Source organism: Stegastes partitus, unplaced genomic scaffold, assembly GCF_000690725.1.
Source record: "Stegastes partitus isolate 25-593 unplaced genomic scaffold, Stegastes_partitus-1.0.2 Scaffold1020, whole genome shotgun sequence".
Classification (NCBI taxonomy): Eukaryota; Metazoa; Chordata; class Actinopteri; family Pomacentridae; genus Stegastes; species Stegastes partitus.
The window spans coordinates 37,330-61,230 of NW_007578751.1; the positions used below are offsets into that span (position 1 = coordinate 37,330).

Sequence of the window (23,901 nt, forward strand, 5' to 3'; positions counted from 1 at the left end):
AGATGCAGGGAAAAGGATTTGAAGAAATGTGAACACACTGATACTTGTGATTCTGCATTGCACACATTTCGTTTCTGTGGTAATAACTATAGATTCAGTGTTAAACACACTTACAATCTTTGCAATATACACTGCAAATAACATGCCAAGAATCACAACCTGGATACAAACATACAAGCGTACTTCAAAAAGTTCCCAGCCTCACCCGGAAACAAGGGGTGTAACAAGGGGCCATTTTGGTGGATAACTGTATACTATTAGGCCACTCTGTCACTCAAATGTTTGAAGCAATCAAAGAAAAATTAGAGGAAAGCTTTGAGCTGGCATGCTGGTGCTTCAGGGCAATGTGTCTGTCCAAACAGCACCAATGCCAGAAGCAGACAAATGTGGCTTTGAACTGTTGTCACATGCACCTTCTTCATCCAAACCTGCTCTGTCTGACTTCAATCTGAAGGATGTGACTTTCTTTCACACAGCAAAGCTTGAACATCAGTGGACCAAGTGCATTGAAGTTGAAGAAGACTATATTAAAAACATGATGCAAGAACAATCCTTCTCCTGTGACGTCTTCTTGTGAGGCTTAGAACTTTTTGAAGTACCCTCGTACTTTGCACTGATTGGATCGTGCACATGTATCTAGTTTGTGCACCAGCATAGTGGGAGTAAGAGTCCTTAGCTCATCGTGAGTGTTTGGCAACTTGCTGCACAACGAGCTAGAAGGGGCAGAGTGTTAGCAAAGACCTCTATTGCCAACAGATCCACTCAAGTACTACAAATACAAGTTTGGGGTACCTCTGCTGAAGTGTTTTTATGTTACAAAACGTTAAACATCTACTGCATTAAAGAGAAATCTTGACATTTTATGCCACTGTATTCATTTTCCAGTTTTAGATGCTTGTCACTTTGATAACTAAAGGGTTTGCGAGCCCACACAGGTGCTTTAAATTACTGAATATAACTCAATTTAAAGCTGTGTGGAAAAATACTGAGAGATATGACGTGATCAAACTTACAGGAATAATGGCGGGGTGTTTATGTAATTTTGTTTGCATTTCCACCTGTACATGCTCTCTATGACCTCAGTGCAGTTATGCTGAACCCACCTGAGCATCAGAACGAGGACAAGCATACATAAAATGCAACCTGAACCAATTCACACCTCAAAAATCTGGTTGAAAGCTGCCAGATGAATTCACTGGATCAGAAAATGCAAAGCAGTCTCTTGTGACTGCATGTTTCAACAAAAAAAGAAGAAAAAACAACACCTTATAAAGCACAAAACTAGTAAAGCATCTCAGACTCGTCTCTTGAGAATAAAGAAAATGGACCTGTCATGGTGATAAATTACTCTACGACATTCACAGCATTTGCCTGAGATTTGGTATAAACAAGCAAGGTACGAAGCGAACGCAGCAGTTTCATCTGTCAACACCAGCAAGTTAGCACGAACACACCGCGTCTGCTGTCTGTGAAAACAATCCTTACTGTGACATTTACTAAAAGCATTATCTGTGCCAAAACTGAACGGTGAGGATGTTCAGTCTGCAGTGACAACAGAGTTTTATGTGACAACATGTGCTGTGATATACTGCAAAAACAAGGCCTGTGTTCCAACAGATAGGTGATGCAGTGACACCGTGTTTACTCCATTACAGTAAATGTCAGGATTAGGACCACAACAAAAACATCTCCATACCTTTGTGGGTGTGTGTGCTTGTGTCAGCGGCGCTTTTATGAAGCTTTAACATCGCACAACCTCCGGGTTAATAAGGGCTTTGGTTCAGGGACGGAAGCAGCTGTTTGACAAACATTTTTATCGAAACCAAGACCACATGATAAACTTGCCTAATTATGCCCAAGGGGGACTAGATCTGTTACTTTTATGCACACACACACAAACACCTGAGGCAAACATAATATAAGTCAATAGTTACATCACAAGAAAAATTACAACTGGAAGAGTAAAAAAAAAGCAGATGAAAAAATTTAATGATCGCGATAAGGACATGAGACCACAAAAATGACATCATTTGTGGTTGTGGTCGGTGGTGTGTGTGTACTGTATGGTCAAATAATGGGAGGTCATCCTCAAATACCAAAAAAAAAACAGCAGAGGCAAGAACGATAAGCAAAGAGAGGAGAATGACACACTGAAGATGTCTCTCAGTGCATCCACGTTCAGAAATCTTTCCCATATTCCTGTGAGGGATGCTTGACATTATTGCATGCATGACTCTAACAAGAACATTTTCCAGCGCTCTTTGTGATGTTTATGAGGTCACTGCAAACGGACCTGTTGAGTTATGAAAGCACGTCTCTACACTGTGTCTTCTCTACATGGTATCTACGAGGCTCTGTTGTAGCTCTGATGAATGCTGCCGTGTTTATGTACAGTAATCCCCTGAGTTCCTCTACGCTACTCAGTCACTCTGCCATCAGCCTGGAACTTATCAAACACATCAGGATGAGGAAGTTTGTCACATAAAAGCTGCGCAGAATACCGGACCCCATACATAGCTACGGTGGATCTGTCAAACCTTATTTAGACTGGAGAAGGTGCTGGGGGAGAGGTCAGAGGCTGCTGGAATTGGAATATGTGAGGAGGGGTAATTAACCCTTACCCTGGGTATTTATGGCACGAGCTGACTTGTTAGTAATTACACCTGAGAAAACATTAGAGGTAGGATCAAGTAAACAGGAAAGATAGTCAGTGCAGACGGTGACTTCATATGTTTAGTCTTCAATTTCACATTTATCTCCTCCTTTACAGGAGGAAAGAGAGGCATTACACTTAAGGGACTTCACAGAATCCCCACAAAAGCTCTGACTAGTGCAATTAAGTACTTACATACTAGATGCTAATTGAGTCACTACTGTAATAAAGAGAATCAGGCTGGGACTGTTTGTGCTTTTATGATTATCACCAAATACCCTGAAGAGACTTAAACTAAGACTGAATTTATCCCAACAACAAGTATTGTCTATAGAAGTACATTGGTCTGACTCTTAAATCCAGACCTGTTCTGATATCCAAAAGCTATTAAAGGTTAATAGTTTTGTATTTGGACCAGACCTCCTTACTAAGCTGAGCAAGAAGGCAAAGCCCTTGATTTGCCAATAGGTCTTTGTTCCATCCCTGATCTTCGGTCATAAGGTCTGGGTAGAGACCAAAAGTGGGACACCAATGGCCACATTGAGTTTCCTCACTTGAGTGGTGAAGCTTAGCCTCATGATCAGCTTACACGATATGTCCCTTCAATGCTTCCCATTCATTGTCTATGCAGGCACCGGTGCAATTCGTTCCAGTAGTGCAGCGATGTGTTTCAAGACACTGCGCATTGCGTAGCCCGCTCTTCATCTGCATCACGTTGAGATCTAGGCTACTTAATGCAAATCAGGAGCATTGGGCTGCCGCTCACCTCCTCTTGAAACTCCCAAAAGACATTGCATGGCTTATTTCTAACTTCAAATGTTTTCAAAAACATATTTTCGTGAAATGTTTTTGTGATATAAGCGAAGCTTTCCAAATGAGCCACTACGCTGGTCCAGTTTGAAATCCAGAAAAGACAGCTCGTGAATGAAGCTTTCGTCCAATCAGGGGCAGCCAGTGTTTGCACAGCTGTAGGAGGGTGAAGCCTGGATTGTTTTCCTGCTCAAGAGCACCTGTCAATCATCTGTCATTACACAGCTTAGTTATATGCCCATCAAGCGTCCAGTATTGGCAAGTAGGAGTAGTGGTTGTTCCTTCATGTCAGAAGGAGCCAGCTGAGGTGGTTTAGGCATCTGACTAGGGTGCCTCCTGGATGTCTTCCAATTGGAGGGTTTCTGGGCACATCCAGCTAGAAGGAGAACAGAGAGTAGGCCCTGAACTTACTGGAAGGGATCGCATACAGTATCTCATCTGGCCTGGGAACACAGCGTAATCCTGGTGAAGAAACTGAAAAATATTTCTGGGGAGAGGGACATTGGGAAAGCCCTGCTTCACCTGCTGCCACTGTGACTCAACTCTGGATTAGTAGAAGGAAATAGATGGATTCTGTGGCAATACTGAAACATACAATGGACATAATCTGTTCAGTTGATCTGAGTCAAGGGCAAATGGCTTTGGTTGAACATACACTGTTAAAGAAGTTCAATCCATTTTTGAAGTCAGATTTAATTGTGATATTTTGTTGATAATTATAAAACGATGAAATAACAGCCAGCCTTATTTTTAAATTTTCAGGAAACAGCTGTGAACTATTACTCTGCTCACCAAGGTTGTCCCAGCTGCAGTAGCTTCAAGCCTTGGAGCTATTACACAGATTCACAGAGAGATATTGATGCACATGTGTGAGTCTGTATGTGTGCAGCAAGTTTCTAAAATAACTGGTGAGGGTAAGGTTCCTCGGAGCTGACGCTAACGTCATCCCAGGTGGCAAAAAAAAAAAAAAAGAGTCCTCCTAAATACTAAACATCATTCTGGCTCACTGATGATGAATTAATAATCTTCCGAAGAATAATGAAAATGGAAGCAGAGGTCCAAAGTTATTGGTGCAATGTGGAGACTTTTAGCTGTCAAACACCGAGTAAATAAAGGTGATTTGTATGGATTTCACTTGGCTCCTTTACTTCATAAAACTCCTCTGTTATTACACTCCATTTCCTCCTCTTAGCATCTGTATCATCCTTAATCTGAACGAACTCAATTTCTTATTATCACTTGGCAGAGAAAGCGAAACAACTTATCTGCAGCTCCATCTCCTCAGTTATACACACATTATGCTCTGCCACTCTCACTCATCTCTCATACGCTTGCACGAAACCACAACGCGCTAAAACACACACTTGCAGCAGAGTGACACACTTACATTAGATGCTTAAAACCATCATTATGTAAACTTTGCCTCAAGTGTTTTGTAATGCTCCCAGAATGAGTGTAGTTTCCTAGACACAGCTAGATTCCCAGCAGTGTCCGATTTGTTTTTTGTTTTTTTTCATGTGTGGCGAAGTTGTTGATTTGTGGTTGACTCCTGCTGTTTGTAACAACAAGCCTCACTGTATATTTAATCTTAAAGGGCCATCTGTGATGCAAATATCTGAGCCATGTAAGGCAGCTATGCCAATGCTCTGGCTCTCGTCTGAGCTGGACAGACATCTAAACAGGCCTCAAGTGTCGTTTATTCACCCATGAAAAGCTGTGGGTTCACTTGCTGCAACTGACCCCACTTAGGAATGAATTTGCCGCACAACCAGTCTGGGTCACAGAAACAGACATAATCTCCAAACATAAATCAACGCAGTCAGCCTGATACAGTATAGTAAACTGCAAAACAGGGAGCTGATCCATTACTTTGGACCGTATGTCGTCAAACGCTGGCCCAGTTTTGCCTTCAGTCATTTAATTAGGTAGACATGACCGGCAATGTTATCGTTTCCCATGTCTGTACATTGGAGATGTAGTTAATAGAGTGTAGCACAACACATCCTGTCTCTCATCACTGAGGACCTCACATGGCTGTGAAGCATTAACACCCTCAGTGGTTCATGAGAAAATGTGGTGCGAGGCAAACAAGATATCAGTGTCTCATGCAACAGTAAGCAGCAAAGTGAGCGAGGGAAAGAAAAAAAACTCTGTCAGTGGAGATGTAATATAGGTCAAGGATGTTAAGCATAAATCCAGAGCCTCCTACAGCATATACAAATTATCTAAGGGTCTCTGTCATGACATTTTAATAAGTGCCTATCATATGTGTTGGCAAGACCAAGGCTGCAACTGACTGCTTATTATTTTCATTATCAGATAATAAACTAATTAGTCTCTCCATGAATCGATCAATATTTGTTTTTAAAATGTCAGCAAACACAAAAAGTGTCCATCTCAGTTTTCCCAGAATCTAAAGGGACATATTTAAAGTCTTATTTTATCCGGCCACAAACCCAAAACCCAAAACTGCCATGGAAGACTATACATCCATCCATTTAATCCACAGTCAGGTTGTGGTGGCAGCAGACGAAACAGGAAATTCAAGACGTCTTCTCAGCAGCAGTTTCCAGTACCTCCAGGGCATTCCATAGCATTCCCAGGCCGGATAAGATATGAAATCCCTCCAGCTAGTTCTGAGTCTACCTCAGAACCTGCGCCAAGGCGCCCAGACTCAAGAACCTGCTAAACTGTTGTGTGGACATCAGGATGACGTCTTCAAGCCCCAAGATTGGATTTAAGTCAGTGACAATGGCTGTAAGCTCTACAATGTCATTACTGTTCTGGACATGGATACCATGATGAGTACGATCTACACATGAAACCTGATGGCATCATCAACACCCTGGATTCCAAAGTCTGGCCACAAGGAGGAGGAGACTCACATCCTTATTGCAAAGGACTTCCTTCTTTACACTTACAGACCTTTGATTAATGTGCTGAACCAGCATTACTTTTTTACCAGCCTTTATGGCGAATACTAAAATAGGTGGTGGTCTAGGGATTGCATGCTGCCAGACCTCTCTAGCATGTTCAATGGCAAAGTCTGGCCCACAGGCTTGTAGCACAAGAACATCCTGATTAGGAGACATCACAATCAGATTCTCAAACCATCTCAGCTGGTAGTGACTCCAAACTCTCTCCACATGTCTGAGCTCCATACCTTGTGTCTAAGGCTGAGCCCAGTCACCCTTCCGAGGAAACTCATTCGGATCGCTTGAATCCACGATCTCATTCCTTCATTCATTACCCTGACCCCACAACCACAGGAGAGGTTAGAGGCAGATCGGCTGGTATTTTAGCTCAAATGATTATTAATATGATTGAATTATTAATCGCAGCACAGTGGGTCAGTGGTAAGCACTGTTGCCTCACAGCTTAAAGGTCTGTGGTTGGAGTCTCAGCCTGGGATCTTTCCCTGGACTGTGCATGTTGTCCCTGTGCAGCATGGGTTCTCTCCGGGTTCTCTAGCTTCCTCCCACAGTTTTAAAACATGTGGAGGCTGACTGGTGATTCTAAATTGTCCGTAAGTGTGAATGTGAGTGTGCTTGGTTGTCTCTCTGTGTAGCCCTGCGATAAACTGGTGACCTTTGGGATAGACTCCAGCCCCCCGCAGCCCTAAAGTGGATGAAGCAGTGTGTAGTTAATGGATGGATGGATAAATTACTAGTTTATCAACAAGACAGTGGTAGAGCAGTTAGCACTGTAGCTTGACCACAAGAAGGTTCTGGGTTCTAACCTGCACAAGGTAGTTTGCAAGTTCCTTTTCTTCCATAGTCTAGAGAAATGCACAATAAGTTAACAGTTAAAATTCTAACTCGGCCTTAGGTGTGAACGTGAGTGTGTGTGGTTGTCTGATGAACTGGTCACCTGTCCAGAGCGTTATCCTACCTCTCACACAAAGTCTATTCCAGCCTCCCTGCAACCCTCTACAGCAGGGTGTCGAATCCTGGTCCTCCAGGGCCGCAATCCTGCAAGTTTTAGATGTTTCCCTCTTCCAACACACCTGATTCACATGATCAGGATCGTTATCAGGCTTCTGCAGAGCTTGATGATGAGCTGATCATTTGAATCAGATGTGTTGGAAGAGCGAAACATCTGAAACATGCAGGATTGCGGCCCTCGAGGACCAGAGTTCGACACCCCTGCTCTACAGGATAAAGCTGGTACAGATAGTGGATCAATTAATCAACTGATCACATCATCTCTATTTAGAACTTTTATTCAACTTCTATTCACCAAAACCCCAAATAATCAGTGCTTGCTTCTGAATATTATGAAAAAGAAAAAGACAAATTCAGCCAAAAAAAAAAATCAGGGTGATTTTTACAAATTAAAAACACACTTTTTAAGTGTTTAAATCACATCAAACACGTTCAAAGATGTCCGAAGTCATTATATCTGTCATATTTGTATGTGTTTGTGGACCCTTTTTTGCTGTATGAGGGAGGAAAAATTTTATAAAGTGTTAAAAATAAAATGACGAGCCTTAGCTGCAGTGTAGCGACTACAGTCAGTGTACTGTAATACAGTTGCATCACAGCTGCAGTTATGTCAGCCCTCAAAAGCACGCTTAGGTGGTTATGTGATACAGGTAATGTAATCAGCAAACACGGACTAATTAGGCAGTAAAAGACATGAGCACACAAATACACATATGCACACAGACTCACACAAGAGCACCCTTTACTGACTGCATTCCTTGTGTAGTCTTTACTCAGGTCTCATTGTATATTTAAAGTGAGCTCCAGCATGCATCCTTAAAGAACTAAAGATTTGAACAAAAACTCACTTAAAGGAATATCTGAACTCTGAAAATATTTTTTATAAATATACTTTGAAAAAACTAAAGCACTGGTACACCATCGTTTCACTGCTGTAGATGGATTTCTGTGCCTTACAGTTTCTTTAGAGAAATGTTACACCCTGTAACGATGATAATATAACACACGGGAAAAGGGCACACAAAGAAAAGTGGGCCTATAAATAAAAGGGGAACGAATTTTAAAAAGTCTCTTCTACTTCCTTGAATATGAGATCTGTTGTGCTGACAGCCGAAGTCAGAGACAGAACCATGGAGTGGAAGCAGTATTACGCTGTCCTGAGCTTTTCAAAGACTGTCTCTGTAGTTTAATGCAGGCCTTTGGAGAGCATAAATAATACTCCATAGCAGCAGTGTTAGTGTGTAATGAATATTTGATGTGTTTAGGCAATGACAACGTGGCTCGGAGAAGAGAGGGGAGCATAGTTAATGGCAGCTCTTTAAAGCAGATGAGGTTTGACAGGAGAGAGTTGCGAAGCCAAGGTATGAATCATCGCATAGAGAAGAAGCCAGTCAGCTCCAGACTAGTGAGGGGGTCACGAAAGAAAAAACAAATGGCACGATTTTGTTCAGTTCTGTAAACTTACAGAAAGCACAAAAAGGAAAAATGATGGCTCTTACTTACAGCAAGTTATCTCCGTCTTGTATGGCACAAATGTTCACATTCAACAAAATCTAATAACAAAAAAAATACAACAATCTAACATTTACACCCTCTTCATAGAGTAATTTCTCTCTCTAGCTCTCTTTTTTCATTCTTTTGCAACACTCTGAAAGCCTTCCAGTAAATATACACTTCACAAGTTAACAATTTTGCATCTCAGCTCTTTTGATGGGGTTAATTGAAACGACGACTAACACTTTCAATTTCTGTTTAGACAACATGCATCCTAAACCTTAATAGCATTTTTTTGTGTAGACACTGAAATCTTTGGAGCTAGATCAGACATTAGTGTCTATTTAAAAACTTCAACACATAACTGAATAACATATTGATGGACAAGTAAAACAGTCCATCTGAGAAGTAAGAGAGTAACGTCACACAACAATCTCCAAACAGCACTGGGAGCAGACAGTGTGACCTAAATACATAAATCCTCCTGTAAAAATGATTCTTCAGCATGTTTGTTTACAAAAACTAAGACAATATTTCAGTGTTTGATTAAGTCACTAAAACCAACACTGAAGCTTGTTGGTGTTTCCACAGCAGCTTGTGACTGAGTGAGTGAGTGTATGCTACATGTGGACAGGGGTCAATGTCTCTGGCTGTGTACACAGCAGGTGGAGGCCCATGTCCAGCCCCCCCCCCGGGTCAAAAACACCCTGACATCAGCAGTCTCGTCAGTGACGCAAGAGGACATGTTGTTTTTTGACTCCCACTAACAATCCCTAAAAACCAAAGAGAAACACCTCATTGACTGAACTCGGACAAAGACGCTCCTCTGGAAGAAATTAACCAGACATCTGCAATTCGCATCCCTTGATTTACATCCAGTCCTCATTCCAATCGGTTTACCTGTGGCAACGCTAACAACAAGCAGAGGTGCTGGCTGCTGCGGTCACTTGAGGACAGTTTTTTAGGTTTCAATATATGTGCTGTGAGTTTAACATTTTACAGATGTACACACACACGGGACTTTCTGCACTTGATTACCAAGAGTTTGATGGGAAAATACCAGTAACAAGGCAGCATAGCTTGGTTTAATGCAAAGAGCGCTCAACAAAGATGATGTGTAGCTGAAAAAGTGATGATGAGGCTGATTATTCTTGCTTCCAGGAAGTCACTAGTCCAAGCCAAGAAGTGGTCTGATATATCAGCCCTGTAAAATGGTCACTGCTTATTTTTACAGTTAGATTTTTAAAAAATCTGATCATCAGAAGAAATTAATTTAATCAGAAGTGTTTATTTTGAACTTATATGTCCTACAGAGTCTTATCTTGTATAAATTGCACAGTATTTTATGCATAAGTCCCCCACAAAAGACACAATCTCTCCCACTAGCGGGAATAGAATCCTTTGTAAGCTGCAGTAGATCAGCACACATAAAATGCACTCGCTGCTCTACAGTCGGGGAAAATATATCTTCTATCCAAAATTACCCGCTTACTCCCGTGACATTTTATAGCTGCTCTGTACGTGCAAACTCATCCTTCCCTCAAAGCTGGAGGAGAAGTAAGCCAAGACTCCTTCTGTGGTTTCAGCCTTTTGAAGTGAAGTTGTCTATTAGTCACACGGTGATCAGTGACTCCGTTGGATGCAACGAGTGATCCCAAACCCTCTGAAGTCATGATCCGTTTCATAAGCACTGGAGTTATTTAGCTTCACTGACTATTTTCCCTGAAAAACTGAAAAAGAAAATATGTTGGAAGTGTGTTTGCTGACTATGTTTCACAACAGCTAAAGTCGATTTACCCATATCTCCCTCCAAGATATGGAAAGCAAAAATGTTCAAAACATCAGATATTTATGTTTCACTAACTAGGGTCAGGGTTTATTTAGACTGTTCATTTGAAGAGCTCATTTGCAAAAACAGATAACTCCATTTTCACAAACCTTCAGAAAACCCGCTTTTCCATCGTCTACCTGGGACAATATCAATCAAACTTAAGTTAGCTCTATTTTTGTGATGTCATTTCTACTCAGTCAAATCCACTCAACTTCAGTTTGATTGATGTTTTCTCAAGCAAACAACTAAAAACTAGGTTTTCTGAAAATCTACAAAAATGGAGTTATCTGCTTTTGCAAATGAACTCTTCATTTGTTGAAGATTTCCGGAACAACAGAGAAATCATCTTGAAATTTATAACTCCTCTGTGTACTCCTAACTTGTTGCACAAAAATCTAGCTTGTAGTAAATTAATGTGACACAACTCATACTCAGGGAAACAGAAACATCTGTTCAATCACTAAACTCACTATGATCTGAAAATAATCTTCCACCTTTGCCTTTTGTTTATGAATTTGATAGCAAATGTGTTTTGCTTGTTTTTAATTCCTGTGAAGCTTTAGGCCTTAAAATAAAGATTATTATTGTTTTGTATTCTTAATGTGGGACTAGAGATGCAAAAAAACGATTCAACAGTTTCACTCAAAAACATTAAACTCAGAGCAACTAAAGCTTTCCCTCTAAAATGATCAGTGGAGCAGAATTTACAGATCATTTGTCTGCGAATGGAGAAAAGTTGTCGTGTGGACGGTGTGCAACCCACAGCCCAGGACAAAGGCACGATTGCGACAGTTTCCAGCTGAGCAGTCAATGCGATAAAGTGACTGTTTGTGCTCTGTACTGTGATAATAGGCTGTGTTGGGGAGCAGAAAGGAGCTACACTTGACCCTAGAGCCACACATATTGTAAAGGAGGAGGGGGTATTTTTAGCACCTCGCCATTGTGAACAAACAGAAAATGGCTCAATACTTTTACCTCCTCCAGGGTTTACAAAGCAGTTCAAAGAAACGTAAAACCTTGTTGTGTCCTTTGGTTGTTGTTTTTTTTCCAAATCCTTTGTTGCGATTCTGCTGCTATTGATTCTCCTACGATTAATCTTTTTGCACTGCATGGACATGTCTCAGGGCACGCTGAGGAGGAATTCACAGGCGTGTTATCTCCCTCGCTGAGTGAGCCTGACATGAACACAACTGCTACCTTTCAAACTCTCAAATCTGATCCCTCAACTTGACAGCAGTGACCCCTGAAGAGGCACGTGCACATGGCCCCTGTGCAGACAACACTGGAGTGTGTAGGTTGATCATTAGTGGTAATCGTGTAAGCCACACTGAGCCTGACTGCGTGATTCATCTTCCAGCAAGACAGCACAAGTGATGTGTCTCCATCATCACAGCCCACTGACTTCTCTCGGGCAAGTATGACTTATCTGAGTCCTCAGAGATAATTCCAGCCCTGACCTGTGGGAGTATGAGGCAGCACATCCCAGTCCATCTACAGCAACATAAGCCCTGACTGAATGTAAAGGACGGGCGGGTTTTCAGTAGACTGCTATTTATCAGAGACGCTAAGAAGTTAGGTTAAGTATCAACATGTGGGAGGCAGCACTGAGATACTGCTGGTCCACATCTGTTCAGCTCCAATATCAAAGAAAGTTGATGTTCCATCCTCACTCTCATTCATTTCATATAATCAAGGTTGCTGACAGTTTAATAAATGTATCTGAGGCCTGAATGATTTGGGGAAAATATGCAATTACTGCTTTTCTGACAGATACTTTGATTTAATTTGTGATTTCATTTCTTTTAAAGTGAAACTTCCACTCAGTATCCACTGTGTAATAGATTTAAATCACCACAGGAAAAACATGACTGTCAGACGAGGAGGAAGGCATGAATTTATAAAACCACTGACGTGACCCTTTCAACTCTCTGTCAGATACGCTGCATAACACACATCCTACATTGAAACAATTTGTGAATTGTATTGCAATTCTGATTTGAACGTCATTATTGTTCACTCCTAATGTGACTTCAAACTACTAGAATTTTTTTTGATCGCTACAAAGGCAAAACATTTGAAAAAATGAATGTTTTTAATCAAGCATCAGAAAGCCAGTGTCTTATTTTAATATAACAACTATTCTATATAAATTCAAGCAAATCATCATAGGGTCTTGTTAAGCTCTCATTGAGCAATTCTTTTGTCTGTCTTTCTAGAAAATGCATGTGATCTTTTGGTTTACTTTCCATATTCTGACTCACCTACAGCAGCTGCTATAAGAAACTGTTCCAATTTTCACAAAATAAAGCATTTAGCATGGAAAAACAAACACAGGTCCAATGACAAAGACTAGAAGAACAGCGCTTTTACTTGCATCATTGTGATTTTGTTTCGTAACTTTCCTCTCTAAAGTCATTTTGTTTTCCAACTTTTTAAGTGTGTTGTCTGGAATCTTCCACAGCAGTCAGTCCTCTGTGTCCTGCTGTTATCGCAGACATGTCTGAACCAACCTCGATGCCTAGGCCTGCCCGTGGGCCTTGAAAGCAAAATTCTGTTGAAAAACGCTTATAAGGGTAAATATATAATAAACATCCATCCGCCCATCTATTATCTACACACCGCTTAATCCTCACTAGGGTCGCAGGGGGCTGGAGTCTATCCCAGCCGACTCTAAAGCTGGATTTTTAGTTGTTAGTGTGTTTGCAAATGTGAATAGATTTTTAGTTAGGTGAGAGGAGTCATCTTTGGTTCTACATGACTGCCTGCAGATTTAAAAGGCATGTTTTCCGAAATAAAATGACACCATTCATCAAGGCCAGAAACTGTATAAACAAAAAACAATCATCAGATTTTAACTTTCCAATTATCCTTGAGATTGCACTGCAAAAAATAACCACATCTAATGTGACATTTCATCAAAATACATTTTACTCCACTTCTCATTTCCTCAAATATGCCCACAATAAACTGTTGCACTAAAAAGATCGAAAAGAGACAAAGAGTCAGTGAACATGAAGCTGAACCGCAGGCTGTGTTTACGCAGAGCAGATAGCATGAAAACAAATTAGAGACTGAGTGCAAAATAAATCCAACATGGCTCAAAAATAGCACCAGTTATCAGCAAGTTGTTGGAAGATACATATCTTTCTACATATGGTATGCATAACGTTAAAATATCTGTAGTATTTTTCAGCATTGGTAACGTGTAGACACTCAGATAATGCTGTTCATATTAAGTCCAGATTTTTTTAAAGTTTTTTGTAAAATAAATAATCAAAGAAACTCAACTTCCTTTTTTATGATGTATGATATTGTAAGTATGTTGTACAGCGCAGACGACATTCTTGAGTTTGAGATCTCTCTACTTCAATTCATGTAGTGCTGTTTCCATAAAGGTGCAGGAAAATCGAGCCCACAGCAAGCGAGGATGTGACAGGAGCACAAAACGCTTGGTATTAGGAAGGTTGAAAGGTATCTGTGTAGGCAGAATCTAATAGTCACATAGGGACCTCACCAGCTGGGAGTCAACAGTTTACATTTTTGCTGTTTGTGCCATCTGTGATTTGAGAACTCTGTAGGCTGCACCACGCCGTGACTTTAATTACAGAGTACTGTTGTTACAGGAAAACCTGTTGTTTGCCTGTTGAGTTGTCACAGTCTGATTACATACTGTCACCACAAGTAGACCTGTGAACGTGAGAGAGCTGACACGGTGCAGCACATCGAGCAGATTGTAACATAACAAAACATTTAAGTAGGGGTCTAACGATTAATGCCGATCAATGTGACCTATAACCAAAGTTTGGAATCAATATGCATTCACAGTAAAATATTTTATCTTGGTGTCAAAATTTAGAACACCACAAAGTCCAACACAGATCTTCATTGAGATGTCTTTGTCTATCTATGCTTTACATATGGAGCTTTTTAACCTTTATCCTTTTGTGTTGTTTTGATGTTATTCACGACATTTAACCATTCAGAAAGTGCTGTGGTCAAGACACTGACCAAGACCAAAGAGTGGCGACAACAGAAAGAGAGAGGCGGCTGCTTCAGAGTCAGAGAAGTGCATGTTTAAACCAATTAATTTTATCAAGAAGGTTGTAAAAGAAAAAATAAAAGGTATAGAAAAATTACGATGTCAATTATAGGAAAAATTCTGAATATTGGATGTCAACTTTTCATACAAATAAGAAACAAAGATTTTTCTGTAGAGACGCGTTCTCTCCATAAACTGTTCTATAATCAATAAACAGGATTTCCCTTTAAAAGGTTATTGATTTAAAAAAGGTCATTATGAATACCTGCAGTATTAACAGTGATGAGGTATTGATCCAAAATAATGGATAAATCAATCTACCATTGGACAATCGCCTTTAAACCTCGTACACTTGGGAGCCTATAATTCTCTTACTATTCCTTGTAGAACTTTCTTGAACCAACTGAGAGTGAAGACAGGAAGGATATGATTTAAGTGTTTAAGTCTCTGGTTGATGTCCAAATGGAATGTGGTGGATCTTTGTGCTGCGCTGCTGGAATGGCAAAGCCCGTAGAAAACCAGGAATGAAATGATGCATTGGGTTTCTCTACATTGCATCTTCTGGTTTTGCTTTATCTACGATATTATAATAGGTTTCTTATGTCCAGTTTGCCAGAAAGTGGAAAAACGAATGAGGCAATGATTTCCGACTGTGGCAGGGCACACACTTAGCAAAGCACAATGTCAAACAAATTTTAAAAACCGCTGTTTAGCTTTGTTTGTTGACAACAGCTACAGCGCTAATCGCTTTTGGCCGATGCTGCAGGAACAATTCAGCGCGTTCACCAGGAGGGGACTCCTTTGGCACGTCGGAGTGATTAATCTTGCTGTTTTCCCGCTGCAGAACGGACAACATCAAAACACTGTCTTGATCTGTTCACAGGGGCAGGAAGGTACGGTGTTGGCAGCCACCCAGAGCACAGTGAGTGATGGAATGTGCTGCACTTCATATCTGATACGTGGGCTTGGTCCTGAGCACAGAACACGGAGGAAAAGGCAACAGACACTAACGGGAGACAACATCAGGACACGGCTCATATGGGCAGAGAGGGAAGTGGTTTCCAGCCAAGACATTAAGTGTTCACATGTTGGCGATGAAACAGGAACACAGTCTGCTGCACTGTGGCTGTGGCGAACAAATAAAGATGCAACAACAGGCATCTCCTACAACCTTTTTACAACATTTTTACAATCGAAAGCAACTGTCTGAATCCTTTTGACTAATTACATTTTCCTCCAGGGGTAAAGAGCTTGTTCCATTAAAAGAACTGAGAGTTGCTCTGCTGTTGTAACACTGTTAGGTGTACTTGGGGAGATTTAATAAACTCATAACTTATCAGTTTAACCTCGCACGCGCCTGAAAGTTGGACAGCGAAATCTGCCATCAAACTGTAGCTCGAAGCAACGTGGAAGTCGATGTATATTCAATTAGCAGTAGATGTTTCCTGCTGCTAACAGGAAGGGATTGGTTCTAATTTCTCCCATTCAACTGTATATACAAACATTGTGTATCTGCACATACACAGTGTGTGTGTGTGTGTGTGTAGACAAGAGAGAGTGCACATGTTGTACGCTGATGTCTATTCTGAACATGGCTGGAAGTTTTAAAATGTAAGGAGGTGATTTTGTGCCTAAATGGTTTTTGTTTGTTTGTTTGTTTGTGAAACAAGGTTGAATTAACATAGTTTGAAATTTATTTTAAGTGAACATAATGTGAAAATGTTACTTGTGTAGTCGGCCTCAGTTTTACATGATTTTACTTGATTTAAGATAATGAAACTGCATTTAAATGCTTAAAAATATCTTTCCGTAATAGTAGATTTTTGTCGCCGCCCCACCTCCCCGATTTAAAAAAAAAAAAAGACAAAATTTTAAAATCATTGAATGAACTGGCTCCAGTTTGTTTTAAAGTGTGAGAATGTGAGGATCAGAGCTCTGCTTGTTTTGAATTTTCATTTACTCGGACTACCCTGCAAGGAACACTCGATCTGCTTAATTCCCTGTATGACGCACAGATCCATGTGATGCCTCTCATGCCTGCATTTTTTCCAGAAATTGTCACGAGGATGGAGACAGTACAACATTTGACACAGCTGACACCTGAGCATGTTTGTGTTTGTTCACGTACATATCAGTATGTGTGGTTGTGGACAACGTGTTATGGGTCGGAGGGCACATGGAGCTAAGTGGAGCCCAGCGGTGGCATCTAGACAGACCCTTATCACCTCTCTGTTACAATCCAGAGTGACAGCTCTTTGTAGTAGAAGCTATTCTTAGCTCCTCTGGGTCCACTACAGGGTTCTGAATGAATTGGAGTCTGTAAAGCCACACAGAACATTCACGGTACCTTGACGGAGGCTCACACCTCCACTCACACCTGTCGATCACACCTCATCTCTTTAGATCTGCCTCTTTTGTTCATTTACTCGCGCTCCCTTTGTCTCTCTGTGATTCAGTTTCTATCATGAGGTCTCTTTTCTTACATCTATTCTCTGCACAACAGCCAAAGAAAAACTAGCAAGTTAAGGAGCAGGAATTAAGCCACTGTGTTTCCTGCACTTTTCTTGCGCTCTGAAACCCCTGAAAGCACAACAACTCGGATAAATTTAAGACCGTTCTCTCCCTTCTTTTATCAAGCATCGCAGCTGCAAGCAAGAAATGTGTCTTGGAGGCAAAATTACTTTACTGTTATTAAGTATGACGCATGTATATGCTGCAATTGAGCTGTAACCACCTGTTATTACTCAGTTCTGTGACAGCTTAGGTAACTACGGACACAAACTGAGCACAAATCCATACCACAGCGCTAATTCTCTGCAGCAGTTGTGACATAACATCAAAGGAAAAAGACACAAAAGAACAACTTACAGCTAAAATCATGTAAAAGAGACAAGTGTGGAGTCACTTAAGTGTCTGTGCAACTATGATCAAAAACAAATTCACTATCTCATTTTATTGACTTTGAGTTTTTGCCCCTTGGAATCCAGATCACAGTCTCCCTCATTCAGCTGACAGGCTCTTTAAATGTGCAGTGTGCTACATGCATATTAAGGTCAAATATACAGTATATGTAACCTGTTACCACAGGCAACCCCTAGCCCCGCATTATCATTTGGCATTTTTATCCCTATACATAATGGAACTCATGACCGCTAACAGTCCCCCCTGCTGACTGTAGCAGCACTTAGAGACCATCAGATTGCTTTATGCATTGCAAAACTTCACTAATGTGTATTCTGTATGCATTGAAGCACCTGTACCGCCTGCTAATGTTTGCAAATTACCACAAAGGACAACATACAGGGAGACACCTCTCGTTCATGGAGTGCAGCTGTCTGCACAGGCCTCATTCTTCACCGGGGAGAGTGGATCTTAGCTGCAGCAGATGCGGTAGTAATGAATATGTTTGTTTGGTTGTGTGTGAGAAGTGTTTTCCTAACAATTGGCACATTCAGAAGCCCCACTATGATCAGTGTAATACAAGGTGCACAGGGGACTGGAGGCCCTCATGTTGTTCTCTCACTCGCGTGTTGCTTCTCAAGTGGGTCTCATTAGGATCCAAATCACTCCTGGACAATAAACTCCCCTAACAATTAAATTTGTGTGTATTCTAAAGTGTTTATTCTGCCCAATACATGATTAGATACATGTTGTAATGCACAGAGGATCAAATATCTAAATCGCAGCAAAATGAAAACTTAATCATGTCATGTTAATAATTATAAGTCTTCAGCATGTGCACATCTTTGCCTCATCTTCTTTTTTTTTGCTTGAAAATAATTAGTAATTCTGCATTAGACATGCAATTATTTGGACAAATTAGGGTAGAATAACTAAATTAGTTATTCACAACAGTGTGTGGCTGTGTGCTTGTTGGTTTTGGTTCCGCTAGGCTGAGCTGAGCGATGTATTGCTTTGGTCTGCAGTGCAATTAAATTTAATATTCAATAACAAATATGGTTCTATAGAAGGTTTGACGTGACTGAGCTGATGGGGTCTGCAGAAGACTACTTATACACAGGGTGCACGCAGTAACATAAGCACTGCACCACAGAATGCAACGCAGGAATGCCACAACTAAATGTTTAAATTATTATTCGGTTATTGTGTTATCGTGTAATTTGGATTCGATATTAGGCAAATGTGAAGCCTAAAAAGCAGGCTGCAGGGAAAGAGAGTACCTGAAGTTTTATAAGAATAGAAAAGTTGCTTTATTCAGCCATAACAGCTCTTGTAAATCATTTTTTTAAAAGTGAAGAAGTGTGCTGTTGTTCTTCACCGGAGAATGGTGTCTGACACTAACAGTATGTGCTGAACAGATATTTTGTGGTATCAAACGCTGTCAAACTGCTTCTTTTTTTTTTTTGCACATCCACTTCACTAAGACCATGCTGTGGCTTTGACACTCCGGGCAGCAGTCCATGATTCCTGATAGAGGATGGCTGAGATAACATGGCATTTGGTCAGGAGCGATAAGTGACACTAACTCCACTTGCTTGAATTCAGAAATGTAACTGTGTCCCACACGCAACGAAGAACTGCAAGCTCTACAATGACCGGTCAGGCTCTCAGTGAGTTTGGAAACAGCATAAACTGCATCTCGACCAAACATAATCCGTTTTGCTGATTATTACGCACAGGTCTCAGGAACAGTCTGCGCTAATGTGAGTGATGACAGTCGGTTCACTTGAAGCACGTGTGGAAATATAATGAAATGAAACAAAAAACAATACAAAACAAATTACCGTTGACAGCACGGGCTTCCGCTGAATTCACAAATACGTTCTTCACTGCTGCTCATCATCTGAGCAGCATACTCCCTCAAGTGGCTCCGCGTAATCCAACTTTCTCAATAAATTACCTCCGCAAGAAGTTCTCAGTCCTGTCAGCGGCTGCAAAAAAGAGCTGAAAATAAAACTCTCCAAAGAGAAATAAAAACAAACAAAAACACTCCGGTAAGCGCTTTCGCTGTGCGTGCGTACTTGGCACCGGTAACGGAGTGAGCGCGAGCCGCGCCGCTGCTTATTGCGCCGCTTGTACCCGTGTGACGTCACAGGACGGGAGGAGGCGGGTGGAGGTGGGCTAAACAAACCCGGGTCAGAGTTAGACGGTGTCTCTGAGTGGTTTCGTTTGTCAAACTGAGATATTTCTAACCGACATGATTTGACAGAAGCTGTATTGTAGGTTCTCTGTGTTGTTTGTTTCTGTGCTTGTCTCACCTGTTTGCTGGGATTTATGTGCTCTGATGTTGAGGTATCTTTGTCTGAGTAATTAACATTTCTTACCTTTACTGGTCCAAAACATAAACAAACTATATATTAAGAGAGAACCCTCTGAGGTATCACTTGTAGGTTTCATGAACAGGTTTCTGGACACCATCCTGGCTGTGACTGACTCCACCTAAAGGTGAATTCATTCTCACTGCGCCTGTGTCCATAGACAGATAGACAGGCCATTTACTGCAGGAGGCTGCATTAAGAATGCTTCATTCTATCAGTTGCATTGTCCCTCATCATGTCGAGCACAGATAAACACACAGGGCTTCCATGGATATATCTAAAAGCAATGAGTCACAGATTGGCCTGCAACAGTGGGCAGACACAGCAAGACTTCTAGAGATATAAAGGCTTCCTACTGTGCTTGGGCACCGTCGATGGAAATCATGCACAAATCAAAGCACCTTCACAGTACGGCAGCAACGACTTTAATTTCAGCTTTCTTAATGTGGAATGATAAAGTTGTAGATGACAGAGGATCTCCTCTCAAAGCCTCTCTTCTTAATAACAAGCAGGTTTAGCAGTTTTTCTGGTACATGTGCAGTCGGCTTGCTGGCTGTGCAGACAGTCTGTATGCACACGTACTCTTCTAGACGCTTGGCCACAAAAAGCACGACTCCACCTTAACTCCCACCCATCCAAAACTGAGCAAAGAGGTGGAGTGTTGCTAACAAAGCACAGCATGCTACTGGGCCACTGACTGTCCTGTGACCTGCCTGTCACTCAGAACAGCCCTTAAGCATGCTAAACTTTAAACCTTCAACCTGTACGTGTGATAAACATGTTTAGTTCTGCTGGAACACTGGGCATTTTAACATGAGGATCTATGGGGGCTGACTCATCTTTGGATCCAGCTACAAGTGACCAATAGTCGAACTCCGGTTTTCTGAGCCCCTAAAGCAGGGGTTTCGACTTCCGGTCCTCGAGGGCCACAATCCTGCATGTTTTAGACGTTTCCTTCTTCCAACACACCTGATTCAAATGATCAGGATCGTTATCAGACTTCTGCAGAGCTTGATGATGAGCTGATCATTTGAATCAGGTGTGTTGGAAGAAGGAAACATCTAAAACATGCAGGATTGCGGCCCTCGAGGACCAGAGTTCGACACCCCTGCCCTAAAGGTTGCCGTTTGGCCTGTAGGCTTTTGCTTGAACCAGCAGGGTGTAACTTTTGTTTGTCCCTTAGGACAGTTAACATATTTATACAAACACTGTCAACATGTGCTTATGTCATATGCCTCACTGCTGATCGCTTTTATTTGTAAAACTGTAATCATTCCTCTGAAAAAGAAACTTTTAAATCTAGGTCATCAGAATTTTTTTTCTGGGATGTTCACTTGGTTTTTTCAACCATACTGTTTTCTCTCATCACTTCCCACTTCAGTCCTGCAATTAATCTAAAACTGATTGTTAAAAAAAATCACATCGCTCCTGGTGCACCAGCACAGGACTGTCACCACACACCCAAGATTTAGAGTGAAAAGTGAACTGCAGAGAGTTTTACCTGAGCATCGTCATAATCAATACTGAGTGCAGTTTTTGGCAAGGGCTTGAATGTAACGGATGTTCATTTATATGTAAAAGTCTTGCCCTCTAGCCTTAATTCTCCTTGTATGAGTTACCGCCACTACCAATTAATGCATTTCCTGCTTTTTTGATATCAATAGATAATTAAGCTAAACAATACGGTGAATTCAGGAAGACTTAGAAAACTGTTGCAGTTTGCATCATGTTGAGAAAAGCTTGGGTAAGAGAAAAACAAATAACACTGAGAAGAACGATTGTTACGTGCCAGCTCTTCTTGAGGGAAGGAAGGGAGCACAGAAACAAAGGAGACAAAAGTGTAAAAGAAAAACATGGCCAGTGAGTGTTGCTAAATCAGGGGAAGAAATAATAACTGATCATATTAATTCAATAATAACTCAAAAGAGTGCTAACAGAGTTCCTACTTGCTAAATATACTGCAAAAATAAATAAATAAATAACGAATAGGAAAGCAAACGACTAAACTCCCTGCCCAAACTGCAGCACAAACCCAGTAGCACCCTTGCTCCTCGTGTACCTAACAGAAAAATTCCTAACTTAATGACAATCCTGGCCCGGTCTCCAAATGAGGGGTCTCATTACACAAATCACAGAGCTGCGAGTATCCACTGGTGAGAAACTATACGACACAGACAACAAGTACACACTAATGTAGAGAAATACAACGCTGTTGGCAAGTGTTACAGAATTATAAAGAACTTACAAGGACACCACAGGCAAGACTGATAGGTTAGGGGCAATATTAAACCCAGATGTAGTGACAGGAGCAAAGCATGTAAATGATATTAATGTAAACATAAAGCTATGATGAAAACATTATCCATCAAAAAGTAGTGACTTTCGAAAGACATCATTTATTTAAATTTGTCAATTAAAGAGGATGAGGATTTCCCTGATCTAAAGGCTCATTGAGTTTTTCCATCCAGAGAGAAATGTGTGAGTGACGTCATGAAGTTGACATCAGCGATATTACATCTCTGATGTGTATGAAGGTATAGAGACGACCCTACCAAGCACTGGTGCTGTGTGTGTGTGTTTTTGACAGACAGAGCTCTTCAAACTTCACTCCAATTTCATACATAGTTTTTCGGCTGAGTGAACTTTGTCCTGCTCCCTCTGGACGCTTCATATTTCTGATGTGCTCTCAGCTGTTGTTTCGCAAAACTGGTTTACGTCTTTATCCTTGGCAAGGCCATCTCATTTGCTATACCGAGCAGAACTAATGCTTCTTCTGAGGGGATTTGGGGCCAGAACGGTTATTTGTTTTACTGCAAATGAGGGTTAAAGTTAGTGTGATCAGCACTGAAAATTCTAAGCTGAAATAATCAATGCCTTCCTCTGTGTTATTCATCCATGGCTGAGTCTGCATTTATGTTTTCAGCAGAGAATCCATCTTTCAGTGAGGTGAGATAAATGCATTCACAAAGGATTAGACAGAGCAAGCTACTGAAAATGCACTGAATGCTGTCAGCAGTTTCAGAATTTATGGGAAAATCTTAGTATTCCCCTACAGACCCTTATAGTGTATTAACAGTCTGGGGAAATTCGTGGACCTTTAGTCAACTAATCAATCAGCTTGCCTTGCAGTGAATTTGACTGCATATCCCACTGTGAATAAACTCCCTTGTAACAACACTTACAAAAAAAACTTCATGTAGACTCCTGTATGCGGCTGCAATGAATCCGTCATGTTTATTTTTTTTGAAAAACACACATGCATACTGCTGAACATGAACTTTGCCCATAGAAAGGATTCTGACCTGCATGTGTCAATAAGCTCTACACAGCAGAAACAATGATTTAGAAAAGGGGTTTATCCGTCAAAAATAATTTAACAAAACACCATTTTCTTCTATTTATGAAACACAGCATGTCCTATGATTTAATACTGATTGCATTGGAGACATTTGGTGCATCAACACTTTATTATTTTGTCATTTAATTATGTTAATTAAACATAAGGTCGTGCTTTTGGCCCACAATTTCTTCAATTTGTCAAGTATTCTCTCTTTTCATTCATTTGTTAATAATTAATTATTCATATAGTATTTACTTTTTTGAATTCACTGGAAAGAACAGTCATAATGTGCCAGTCAGAGTGGACTTTGTCAGCAAATCGAATTTCTCCACAAGTCTTTATTAGTCGGTTGCTGCAACAGCTGCTGTTGAAGATGCTTTGCTTTGAGTGGGGTGAGGAATGGCAAGCAGCAGCTTCTGTGACATTTGTCCTCTTGATGTGAAACAAGAAATGTGCAAGACTAACAGATCTCCCTGTGGCTACAGTGTCACACACAATACTACAATAATGT

General features: G+C 40.9%; 1 protein-coding gene across 1 annotated transcript in view; it reads right to left on the reverse strand.

The window, feature by feature from the left end:
- Positions 1 to 19,668, reverse strand: part of gcgra (glucagon receptor a) — a 40,321-nt gene extending 20,653 nt beyond the window's left edge. The window contains exon 1 of the mRNA XM_008295096.1: positions 19,517 to 19,668. The gene's annotated coding sequence lies outside the window, so the exon portion shown is untranslated. The remainder of the gene's footprint in view (positions 1 to 19,516) is intronic.
- Positions 19,669 to 23,901: the final 4,233 nt, after the last annotated feature.